At 43.4% G+C, this 10,043-nt stretch overlaps 1 pseudogene; it reads left to right on the top strand.

Annotated features, from left to right (window-relative positions):
* The first annotated feature begins 5,188 nt into the window (after positions 1–5,188).
* Positions 5,189–5,947, top strand: LOC103739118 (annotated as a pseudogene).
* Positions 5,948–10,043: the final 4,096 nt, after the last annotated feature.

Genomic DNA, 10,043 nt, shown 5'->3' with positions numbered 1-10,043 from the left:
GGCAGGGGGGTGGGGGGTGGGGTGGAAGGGTGAATGAGGCTTAGGGAGTCCCTGCGGGGAGAGCTGTGCTGTAGACTTACCCCAAGAGGCCTGAGGATAGTAGTGCAGGCTAGGAGAGTTAGCCGGTGGTGCAGGCCCAGGGAAGCAGAGAGAGGTGAGGGCAGGGTTAGGACCAGAAGCGGTGCTCCTGCAGTCCCAGGGAAGCAGAGAGAGGTGAGGGCAGGGTTAGGACCAGAAGCGGTGCTCCTGCAGTCCCAGGGAAGCAGAGAGAGGTGAGGGCAGGGTTAGGACCAGAAGCGGTGCTCCTGCAGTCCCAGGGAAGCAGAGAGAGGTGAGGGCAGGGTTAGGACCAGAAGCGGTGCTCCTGCAGTCCCAGGGAAGCAGAGAGAGGTGAGGGCAGGGTTAGGACCAGAAGCGGTGCTCCTGCAGTCCCAGGGAAGCAGAGAGAGGTGAGGGCGGGGTCAGGACCAGAAGCGGTGCTCCTGGAGCCCAAGTAAAGGGACTGAGTTGCTCTGTGTGAGAAGGATCAGGAAGCAGTATTGGTTCCCCAGGTGTCTGGGGCCCCAAGAGTAGGAATGGCACAGGGTCCAAACTAGAGTACAGAACGGCGGGCGGGAGGCAGGGGGGTGGGGCGTGGCGTGGAAGGGTGGATGAGGCTTAGGGAGTCGGCGGAGCGCTGCGCTATAGACTTACCCCAAGAGGCCTGAGGATCTTAATTTTATTTTTTAATTTTATTTTATGTGGGTGAAAGACTTGTATGTCTGGAGACTATCATCATTGCTAATGATATGTGCTGCAAATATCTTCTCTCTCTTCATTATTTGATATTTCATTTGTTTGGGGGTGTTGGATAAATTACACTGAGAATGTCTATTGCTTTTTTCCTATTTTATGATTTTGATGTATTGGGGGAAACTCCATTTCTCCACAGTGATATGTATTTACTTCCTTTATGGAAACATTTCCTCCAAATTGAAACGTTCTCTCCTGGACAGGAGAAATATTCAACCAACTTACAAGGCTCTGGAAGCTCATCTAATTTACAAAGCCCTAGAAGCTAAGGAAGTTGCAAGACTCTGAAGGCCTCTTCCTACAGTTATATAAGCAGTAACAATTGCTGGGGAGAGACAGACCCTTTGGCTGGTCAAGCTTTCTGCAAGTTGTGCAGCCAGCTCCAGGAATGCACTTTTGTGAGCCATCGCTCATGCTGCTGTAGGGTTCCAGTGATACAACTGCCTTTAAGTCTTTGGTGCTCCTGTAAGTAACTCCAATAAGCTCACTGGTTCCCTGAGGTAGATTCAGGTAGTACTGATTCTTTGGTGCCCTGTCTGGGGTGAATAAATGTTTGTTCACATTCCCAAGGAAAAGTCACACAACTTTGCAGTGTGTTTATGTCTTGCTTTTCTTTCTTTCTATTTTTCCTTTTTGGTCTTTTTGAGACAGGGTCTCCCAGTAGCCCCAGCTGGCCTGGAACTCACTACATAGACTAGGTTGACCTCAAATGCACAAAGATCGGTTTGTCTGCCTCAAGTGCTGGGACTAAAGGCGTGTGCCACCAGGCCTGGCTTTGCTCTTCAAATTTAAATAATTTAAATACTTTTGTATAGAATTGATGTTTGCATATGGAATTAGCAAAAGATTTCAAAGGATAGGGTAGGAGATATCTACCATTCAGTGACAGAGTTCCCAGCACATGTCTGAATGTGACCTGCACAGTAGACTAGTGTCAGAATCATAACTGAACAGGCTAAGAAGGACTTGCTCTTCTGGCCTTGACTGAAGAATAGTCCCTGACATGCCGAATTTCTGATGTAATCTTTCCTCCTATGTAGTCCTTGGTTTTGCTGGCTTTTCCAGAAACATACAGCCTGGGCAGATGCACACAGGACCATCTGAACAATGCAGATTCTCAACTCTGCCCTTCAGCAAGTGTCCTTACATTTCTAGGCTAATGATCTTTAGTTGCAATTTATAAAGATTTTCCTTTAGCTTATGAATTAACCATACATTTTTAAATGTTAAAAATATTTTGTGGTATAGTGTTCTCTACACAACTACTAAGGTGTGTGCTAAAGGTTTCGACATTGTTTAGTTTATCGAAAGGACAAAAGCTGTTCCGAGTCATTGTATTTCTTTGCCAAAGTGACTATGGTTCTGTTTCTGAGAGTCTTGTTTTTGTGTATATATATAATTTTTTTTTCTGTTTTGTTTCTTAGGTTTGGCAATGGTACGGTTCTCTTAAAAATTTCACAATGGAGGGACTCGGCCTTCGGGGTTTCTCCGGCTGTGGAGCTCATGCGTGGGGGTGCCCGGTGCTGGAGGGGGCGCTGGGCCAGGCATTGGCAGCACCGTGGAGCTGGGAGACGTCGCTCTCTGCTCTCGGTGAAAGCCCTTAGAACTACCTGCTGAATGTCGAGCTTGGAAAGGCAGGATGTAAGGATGGAGCGGCTTCTCAAAAGTCGCCGGCTCCCGGCGTCCAGGAAGAAGGCAGGTGTCATGAAGAGAATAAAGAGAGCCTGAAGCCGTATCTGTTTGCCGGCAGCTTTTAGATGAGTGCCGAATGGTGGAGTGATGAGCATTGCTACACGATGCATGGCCACACATGTAACAGTGGTGAGCCTTTTCAGCTATTTCCTGTGAAACAAACTGCAGGAAGGCCTCCCCGTACTCCTCCCCTGGAAGTCCACCTGCAATGTTATCCCATTTGGCACAATTTCCAACCCTGAGAAGAACTGAACAATTTCTTCCTTGCTATATCCAAAGCGAGTCCTCTAAGCCACACAAAGCCAACATTGGCCATGCTAGAAGTGTTTGGACCAGTATGCTTCAACACCCAATCATTTCAATGTTATTTGGCTTGAATACTTCAACATATCGTGTTCCATAGTTTGACTTCATCTTCTGATTCAAGTTCCACAAAAGCCTCACCACTAGGTCTGCCTTCTCTGGTGTAGACGAAACAAATGCCTTGAACCCCATTTTGAATTTTGCAATCAGAAAAAAACTGTTGCACTTTGTCTGCCGAGCAGGACCAGGGCAAACCCCAGACCTTCACCACTTAAGCCCTCTCTGCCTTCAGTGCCCAACAGCATCATCACTCCAGGGGTCCTGGCGTCCAAGCAGACTCCAACCAAGCTTCAGCACGGGGGCTGAGGAGACAAATCCTGTGGACCCAACGATCTCCCTTTTAGAGGTGATCTAAAGAAAAAAATAGGAATTATCAAGAAGGAGAAGAGCCTCAGGGTGCTAGATTTGAATGGGATGTACCATGCACCATGGGGGAAGAGAGAGAGAGAGAGAGAGAGAGAGAGAGAGAGAGAGAGAGAAATGTTTTGTGAGATGGGAGTGGGGCCCATGCAGAACCAAAAGCACACACACCAATAGTGTCTATACATGCCCATGTAGATTGGAGTATTTCCTAAATCCATTGGAAAGGGGTTGATTCCCAGCTCCACACATGGATGTCCTTCTTCCTCAGAAATTTATCTTTCCTGGACTTGTGTTTCACAACAAATATCATTCCCCAGATGCTGGTTAACTTGTTGAGAACCAAGAAGACCATCAGCTCTGTGGGTTGTGTTGTTCAGCTCTGTGTGTACAGTGGCTTGACTCCATTGAGCATCATCTCCGGACTGTAATGATCACTTCACAGCTATTTGTAAGCCCTTGCATTATTTTGTAATCATGAGCCCATGTCATGTTTCAAGATGATTGTCGTGGTCTAAAGTATTAGGCTGTCAACTCTGTGGTACTATGCACACTCACAGTAAATTTGCCTAAATGCAGAAACAACCTTCTGCACACTTCTTGTGTGTGTAGCCAGCGATGGTCAAGATGCCTTGTGTAGACACAACAGTCAAAATGTCTATTTTTGCTCCAGTCATTGTCGTAGTCCTTACTTCATCCTTATTCTTATTTCCTATGGCTACCTTGCCAAAGCTGTGATGAGAATGAAGTCAGTGAGGGGCGATGCAAAGCAGTGAACACCAGTGGATCTCAAGTCACAGTGGTGACCATGTTCTATTGGAGCTGTTATCTATCTGTACCTGCAGCTGGGCAATAGCGCCTCCGAGGAACAAGGAAAGTCCTTCCCTTCTTTTACGCCATCATTACTCCAAGTCTCAAACCCCCTCAATTATACTTTAAGGAACAAGGATATGAAGAACGCACCCAAGAAACTGATTGGAATTCACGACAAATCTACAAAGATAAGGACATCTTTGAAGTGATAGAAAAAAATCAGCATGGCAGGGCATGGTGGGGCATGCCTTTAATCCCAGTATCTGGGAGGCAGAGGCAGGCATGTCTGTGAGTTTGGGACCATCCTGATCTACATGGTAAGTTCCAGGTCAGCTGGGGCTACAGGGAGACCAAAATAAAAAGACAAAAAAAGAAAAGAAGAAAGAAAAAATACCAGAGCAAATCATAAAAATGAATGGACAAAATATTTCTTGTATACAAACATTGTTTATACACAAGCTGAATTATAATCATTCTTCTTAGAACTTCATTTTTATTAGTTTATTATTTTATTCTTTGCTATTTTGATACAGGATTTATCTGTATTCCCAGCTGGCCTGGGATTTGCTGTGTGGATTAGGCTGGCCTCAATCTCAGAGATCCACATGCTCCTGCCTCCTGAGTGCTAGTATTAAAGGTGAGCACCACCACATTCGGCTCATATTTTTTATTTTAATAATGTGTATATGACTGTATCTGTAAGTAGGCTTGTGCACATGAATGTAGGTGCTCACAGAGGCAGAGAGGGTGTTGAATACCCTGGAGTTACAGGTGTTGTGAGCCAAGCCACCTGACAGGAGTTCTGAGACCCAAACCCAGGTCCTCTAGAAGAGCAGTGGGAGCTCCTAACCACTGAGCCACTCTCTAGTGCCTTCTTCACTTTTCTGCTACTAACCAAGGTCCTATTCTGGGGGAAGTAGGATATTAGTGATTTTTAATTGTGCTTGACATATGGAGAATGTAATCATAAACTTGAATGCATGTTATAAAGCCCCAATGAAATGTTATGTTTTCCATAATTATTATATTGTGATATATCTGGATTTTCAAAGTTAATAAATGATTTAATATATCTATCATTGGTTAAAATCTTACCAAGATTAAGAAGGTGCCTCCAGCGCCTAGGCCTGGGTCGTGGTTCCATCTGTACATGCCTGCTGCCAGCGGGATGCTGCCCCTGCTTGATGCGTGCCCCGCGCCCTGGGCACCACGGTCAGGTCACCACAGCTCCAGCAGCTGCTGCAGCCGGGACCTTGGCTGTGCCTCAGGTCCTTTCTCCTGCTCTGAGTGAGCCAGGCGGATCCCGCCTCTTGCCGCCCTGGTGCCATGCGCCCATGCGAGTACGCTGCAGGATATGGCACACCGGAAGGAGACAAAGCTTTTGTTGAATTCCCGACTGATGAAATTTAAAAAAGAAGATCTAGGAGCTTAAGTCTCTCCCCAAGATGTCTGGAGATTGGGAGCTGGAAGTGAAGGGGACAGAGGCTAAGTTAGTGCGGAAAGTTGCTGGTGTCTCTTTCAACATTAACAGTAGCATTCCTCCAGTGTTTGAGGGCGAGGAGGAGCCCTCGCAAAGAGTGAAGTTTGAGGAATAAGAGCCGAAACTGACTTAAACTCCCAGTTTCGTGGCTGAGGTTACAAAGAGTGATGGCAAGAAGGCCCTTGTCCTGGGCTGTCACTGTCCAGATGAGATTGAACAAGAAGAGGCCCACAGTGACATTTTCTCTGTCAAGGAAGTTAGCTTTCAGACTCTGAATGGAAAGATAGGAACTGGGCCTTGTATGAACACATAATGCATTTCCTTACAGACAGGGGTGGACAACACAACACTTTTGCAGATGAGTTGGCAAATCTGAGTACAGCCCTGGAACACCGAGAATATATCGCTTTTCTTGACCACCTCAAAAGTTTTGTCAAGAGCCAGTAGAGTTGTCAGAGACCTTGCTGGCCTTAATTTTAATGGTGAGCTTTGACCAGTGAGCAAAAGCTACCCTTGAAACAGGGAGAAAGAGGGTCTCCTAGAGGGTTCTTAGTCTCATTCATCAAAGAATTTAAGAATTCTTTTTATGGACCCAAAGGGAAGCTTTTACAATTTTATTAAGAAAAATCCTCAGGGAAGGCCAGCTGGTAATCTTGGCAGCTGCCTTGAGGAGGTGAATAGTGGGAAGAAGAAAAGAAAGCGATGGAGCCATGCAGGTTTAGAGCCTGCTGAGGTCAGACACCTGGCTGACTCAGAACCACATGGCTGGGAGAAGGAAGACGTAGAGAAAAAGTAAAGAAATATAAGATGCTACAGGCAGCCCAAAGCCTTAAAGAAAGCATTTTTAGTAAGAAAGCCATGAAGAAGAAAAGGAGAAATTACACTTTTCCTTAAGAATTCAGGAAAGCAGACAGACCTACGGAGACCTACATGACTGTGGCTCCTCCAGAACTTGTGTGGAGTTCTGCACTGCAGGGCAGGATTCCAGGCAGGAAAAATTCGCTACCTCATTAATGCACCAGGTATTAACATCTAACTATTTAGCATAACTTAAGGTGAAACTGCCTTCCTAGAGGTGGTTCTATCACCAGGTAATTGACCAGTGAGACTGGAAAGGTGAGTCCTCCAACAGGTAGACTAGAGATTTTATAGTCTGGACCAGTCAAAATTTATGGGGCTGTTTGCTACGCTAACACCCTGACATTAGACAAGTGTTATAAAGTGGTTGTCATCCTAATATCACGGGGGAAAAAACTAGCTTAAATTATTGCTGTTACGCTTCCATTTACCATTCGTTTGGTTCTTTTCCTGTGCAAATCTATTATTTGTAGATTTTTGTATAACATGGACAATATAATTATCTCCTTAAAAGAAGAAGAAGAAAAAAGGGCTGTATCTCCAAAATATAAGAGTGATCATTGAGGCTGCTGTACTGCACACACCAGTGCTGGAGATTTGGATTATATAGTTTCCATTTTATATGCAATAAATCAGAAATATGTATTTGAAAAAAATTCACAATGATGCCAGGCATGGTGGTGCTCTCCTTTAATCCCAGCACTCAGGAGGCAGAGGCAGGTGGAACTGTGTGAGTTCAAGGCCAGCCTGGTCTACATAGTGAGTTCCAGGCCAGCTGGGGCTAAGTGGAGACCTTGTCTCAAAAGACCAAAAAAAAAAAAAAAAAAAAAAAATTCACAATGCTGTCTTTTGGAATTATGTCAAGATCTGGAATCACTGAAGAGATACCCTTTGAGCATACTTGTGAGGGATGTTTCTAGGAAATATTAGTCAAAGTAGGAAGACTCACCCTACATGTGGATAACACTGTCAGTGTATTGCCTACATGCATGGGAGTGTATGTGCACCCTTGTCATTCAATGCCCATGGAGGACAGAAGAGGGCATCGGAACTCCTGGAACTGGAATTTCGGGCAGTTGTTAGCTGCCATGTGGGTGCTGGGATTTGAACCTGGGTCTTCTGCAAGAACAGCCAGTGTTCTTAATTGCTGGGCCATCTCTCCAGCCTCCCTAGACTGAATTTTTAAAAAGGAAATAATCTGAGTGCAATATTCATCCCTCTCTGCTTCCTGATGAAGATGTAATCCAACCAGCTGCCTCACATTTCCTGCCACCCTGCCTCCATCACCAAAATAGACTGTATCTTCAACCCTCTTTTCAGTTAAGTTGTTTTTGTCAGGTATTTTGACTTAGCAATGAGACTAGCAACTAATAAAGGGGTACAGACACAAACACATTTCACGATGCCATTTCTACACTCCTTTTTGACAAAATTCATTTTGGTTAAAAGCCATTCCCTGGGAATCATAGACTCTCATCTTAATAAAAAGCCTTTGAAATTGTCTGATTATCAATAATAAACTGCTACTCTTCATTCAATGATAGACATTAAAATCTGTATCATAATTACCCATTTAAATATATTTTCCTGTTTATGTGCTTAATATGAACTCCAGTTGTGCGGTGTGAAAACTAAGTTTTAGAACAGTACATTATACATCTCCTTTATTTTATAATTATGTGAGGAATGTTTTCCATTTTTTCTTTGTTGATATTTGAATATAGCATTTCTTACACCTGTTCTTATCCCTGAATTTTTTTTCTTCTGTTAGTTGAGTCTCTTGGTGCTTTCCCCTGGGCATTTGTTTGGTTCACTGAGTTTTTCTCTAGAATTTTCAGCTCTCATGCTCTTAACTTCCTTGCTGAATATCTACCATGTTACTGACTTTTTCATTTCGATGTTGAGTTTCTCATCCATTTTGCTGATTTCTTATGCTGTTGACTTTTCTCTCCTGGTTCTGAATTGAATTCATATGCATGATTATATTCTCTTTGAGGTCATTGATTATTTTCACTAATAAATTTTTGAAATTTTGTTCCAGTATTTTATCCATCTCTGTGTCTTTGCATTCAGCGCTTGAAGAGTTATGTTGTCTTGTTTTTCTGTCTGTGTGTGTGTCTGTGTGTGATGTGCATGTATGTGTGTTTGTGAGTATATGTATTTATGTGTTTGATATGTGCATGTGTACATGCGTATGTGTATATAAGTGTGTGTGCATATGTGTGTGATGCATGTGCATGTGTGTGCATGTATATATGAGTATGTCATGGGAGCATATGATGTGTGCATGTGTGTGATGAGTGCAGGTTTGCATTTACTGCATGTGTGTACATGTGTAATGTGTGTGCGCACGTTTGTGTATGTCTGTAGTGTGTTTGTTGTATATAGTGTGTGCATGTGTGCATTTATGTATCTGATGTGCATGTGTGATGTGTGTGAATTTATCTATGTGTGTTTGTATGACGTGCTTGCACACCTGTGTGTGCATATGTGTGGGATGTGTACATGGTTGTTTATGTGTGTGCATGTGTCTATGTGCACATGTGGGATGTGTGAATGTATGTGTGCATGTGTGTGATGTGTACATGTGAATATATGTGTTTATGTGATATGTGTGCACATGTGTGCATTTGTGTGATATTTGCATGTGTGCTATGTATGCACATGATGTATGTGTGCATGCATGAATTCATGTGTGTGATGTGTCTGTATATGTGAGATGTGTGTGTCATATGTTTGTGTGATGTGTGTTCATGTGGAATGGGTGTGATGGGTCTGTGTATGTGTACCTGTGCATGTGTGTTATGTGTGTGCTTGTGTTCATGCATGCGTGTGCATGTATGTATGTGTGTGCATGTGTGAGTGTGATGTGTATGTGTCTGTATGTGATATCTCTCTGTACGTGTGAGTGTGATCTGTATGTATGTGTGTGATGTGTGCGTGTTTTGTCATTTTCACATCTGTTGATTTGGCCATTGCTTCCAGTGTTATTTGGGGATCTTTTTATGAACTGTCTGCTCTTGCACACTCAATCCTCAGCACCACTCAGACAGGAGAAAAAAAACTGTTTTAATAGCAACAACATTAACCACAGAAGATACAGAAAGATACTTAAAAAATGGATCAATGCTGACTAATATATCACCAAAGATCATAAACCAGAGAATGGCAAAAACGAATGGCTAATGTGGTATGAAGTTAAAAAATACTCAGGATCAGTGTGGGAATAGTGCATTGGTGAGATAAAAGATGGAGGAATGAAGAAGAGAGAGGAGGATTAACTGTAAAGGGAAAAGGAGGAGGACTGAAGAGAAAACGTTATGGAAAGGCAGGAGATTTTAAAAAAGATAAGGAAAGGAAAGATTTCCCCAAATGAGAAAGTTAGAAATCAATATTAGATAATATAAGAATGGGAATAAAAACTAAAAGCATAAGCTTAAAAAGTAAGATGAGCCAGGGGCTCCTCCCCAGCCCATGTGACCCCTGAGGAACAGATCCTCAAATGGCCTTAAGAGTAAAAAATACATTGGTTTGTCTGGGCCAACTGAATGGCCTTAAACACCCAAAAGGAAAGTATATTAAAGGGGCCAGTATAATTTAAGAGTCCGTATGCATAGCTAAAGGCTACATAACAAGCAACAATGCCAGATAGGAGATACCTTCTTTTGAGTTGTTGGCCAGGGTA

Source organism: Nannospalax galili, unplaced genomic scaffold (genome assembly GCF_000622305.1).
Source record: "Nannospalax galili isolate Female #2095 unplaced genomic scaffold, S.galili_v1.0 scaffold918, whole genome shotgun sequence".
Taxonomy (NCBI): Eukaryota; Metazoa; Chordata; class Mammalia; order Rodentia; family Spalacidae; genus Nannospalax; species Nannospalax galili.
Note: the sequence above shows the minus strand (reverse complement) of the source record. Positions and strands in the feature narration are given on the sequence as shown.